The sequence below is a fragment of the Triticum aestivum genome, chromosome 2A (genome assembly GCF_018294505.1).
Source record: "Triticum aestivum cultivar Chinese Spring chromosome 2A, IWGSC CS RefSeq v2.1, whole genome shotgun sequence".
Lineage (NCBI taxonomy): Eukaryota > Viridiplantae > Streptophyta > Magnoliopsida > Poales > Poaceae > Triticum > Triticum aestivum.
This window is the reverse complement of record NC_057797.1, coordinates 690051330-690054565: the sequence shown is the minus strand read 5'-3', so window position 1 is coordinate 690054565 and position 3236 is coordinate 690051330.

Below are 3236 nucleotides of genomic sequence, written 5' to 3'. Positions count from 1 at the left end.
GATCTACAAGCATAGAAATTTTATTGCTCTCCACACAAGCAAAATTCTTCTCATGAATAATAGTGGGAGCAAACTCAACATAATAATTATCATGTGAGGCATAATCCAATTGAAAACTAAAATCATGATGAAAAGTTTCATGGATATCATTATTCTTTATAGCATACAAGTCATCACAATAATCATCATAGATAGCAACTTTGTTCTCATAATCAATTGGAACCTCTTCCGAAATAGTGGATTCATCACAAAATAAAGTCATGACCTCTCCAAATCCACTTTCATCAATATAATCATCATAAATAGGAGACATGCTTTTATCGTAATAAATTTTCTCATCAAAACTTGGGGGACAAAAAATACCATCTTCATCAAACATAGATTCCCCAAGCTTGTGGCTTTGCATATCATTAGTATCATGGATATTCAAGGAATTCGTACTAACAACATTGCAATCATGCTCATCATACAAAGATTTAGTGCCAAACATTCTAATGCATTCTTCTTCTAACACTTTGGCACAATTATCGGAATCCTTATTTTCACGAAAGACATTAAAAAGATGAAGCATATGAGGTAACCGTAATTCCATTTTTAGTTTTCTTTTATAAACTAAACTAGTGATAGAACAAGAAACAAAAAGATTCGATTGCAAGATCTAAAGATATACCTTCAAGCACTCACCTCCGGCAACGGCGCCAGATAAGAGCTTGATGTCTACTACACAAGCTCTTCGTGTAGACGTTGTTGGGACTCCAAGTGCAGAGGTTTGTAGGACAGTAGCAAATTTCCCTCAAGTGGATGACCTAAGGTTTATCAATCCATAGGAGGCGTAGGATGAAGATGGTCTCTCTCAAACAATCCTGCAACCAAATAACAAAGAGTCTCTTGTGTCCCCAACACACCCAATACAATGGTAAATTGTATAGGTGCACTAGTTCGGCGAAGAGATGGTGATACAAGTGCAATATAGATAGTAGATAATAGTTTTTGTAATATGAAAATATAAAAACAGCAAGGTAACTAATGATAAAAGTGAGCCTAAACGGTATTGCAACGTGTTGAAACAAGGCCTAGGGTTCATACTTTCACTAGTGCAAGTCCTCTCAACAATAATTGTTGGAAATATGCCCTAGAGGCAATAATAAAATGGTTATTATTGTATTTCCTTGTTGATGATAATTGTCTGTTGTTCATGCTATAATTGTATTAACCGGAAACCGTAATACATGTGTGAATACATAGACCACAACATGTCCCTAGTAAGTCTCTAGTTGACTAGCTCGTTGATAAATAGATGGTCATGGTTTCCTGACCATGGACATTGGATGCCATTGATAACGGGATCACATCATTAGGAGAATGATGTGATGGACAAGACCCAATCCTAAGCCTAGCATAAGATCATATAGTTCATCTGCTAAAGCTTTTCTAATGTCAAGTATCATTTCCTTAGACCATGAGATTGTGCAACTCTCGGATACCATAGGAATGCTTTGGGTGTGCCAAACGTCACAACGTGACTGGGTGGCTATAAAGGTGCACTACGGGTATGTCCGAAAGTGTCTGTTGGGTTGGCACGAATCAAGACTGGGATTTGTCACTCCGTGTAAACGGAGAGGTATCTCTGGGCCCACTCGGTAGGACATCATCATAATGTGCACAATGTGACCAAGGAGTTGATCACGGGATGATGTGTTATGGAATGAGTAAAGAGACTTGCCGGTAATGAGATTGAACAAGGTATCGGGATACCGACGATCGAATCTCGGGCAAGTACAATAGCGGTAGACAAAGGGAATTGTATACGGGATTGATTGAATCCTCAACATCGTGGTTCATCCGATGAGATCATCATGGAGCATGTGGGAGCCAACATGGGTATCCAGATCCCGCTGTTGGTTATTGGCCGGAGAGTTGTCTCTGTCATGTCTACGTGTCTCCCGAACCCGTAGGGTCTACAAACTTAAGGTTCGGTGACGCTAGAGTTGTAGAGATATTAGTATGCGGTTAACCGAAAGTTGTTCGGAGTCCCGGATGAGATCCCAGACATCACGAGGAGTTCCGGAATGGTTCGGAGGTATATATGTGTAACATCCCAAAATTCTAAATTTTGGAATGTTATAAACAAATAGATAGATTTGATTGATTGCTTGATTGATTGACTGAAAGTGAGTGAATTTGAAACTTTTTGAAAGTTAAATGAGAGGGAATAAAAGGACTTTCCCAAACTTTCATATTGGTTTTCTGATCTTCGTGAATTCAAATTCTTTTCATCACAAAACCCCGGAGAGAAGATGACATGACTTCTTCCATTTATTTAAATGACAAGGGGTGTTGAGAATATTTGAATTTCATTTGGAAATATCCCAATTCTGAAACTTTATGCGACTCAATGATTTTCACGAGAGAAGATAAAATGACTTCTTCAAATTATATGAAATATGAGTTGGGAGTTTCAAAGAATTAAATTCAAAGCCCCTTTGAATTTATTTTCAATTTGGAATAGATCATCATGCATATTTTATTTTCTTGCATTTTGGTCGATCCTAGAAATTTCACGCAACTCAAGGACCCTTGGAGAGAGTTGGAGATTTCGTTATTTTCATATTTGAGAGTTTTCTCGAATTGAAAAGAGGGTCATTTGATTTGTTTATTTTGTCTTCAATAATTTTTCCGTTATCAAAAAAATATAAGAGAGGGAATAATATGACTTTCCCAAATTTAGGAAAATGAAGATTTAATAAATAGATCAACTTTTGTTTGCCGGAGTTTTATTTGCATTTTATTCGGATAGGGAAAATTGTGCGTTTTCAAAATTTGCTTTTTAGGTCCGGAGAAAAGTTCATTTTGTTCGGCTCATTTTTAGGAGTCGGGGAAAATTTACTTTATTAATTTTGGAGTTCGTTTAGATTTTCTTTTATTTATTTTTCTGCGCGCGAGACCGTTTAAAAAAAAAATCCGCAGCGCCTTGGGCCAAAGGCCCAAGCCGCTGGCCGCCGGCCGGCCAAGAGGCCATAGCGCGCGTGCACCAGGGAGCCGCCGCTTCCTTCTTTTGCCTAGTCCTAGTAGGACTCTTGTCCTATGTTCGTTTATTCCGTATCTATTTCTAGATCTTTTCCTCTTGTTTCCTAATTCTAATCTATTTCTTGTCCCCTACCCCAAGCAAAACCCTCCCCTCCCCAATATAAATACCCAAGCACCCCCCCCTCTAAACACATCAAACCAACACCTCT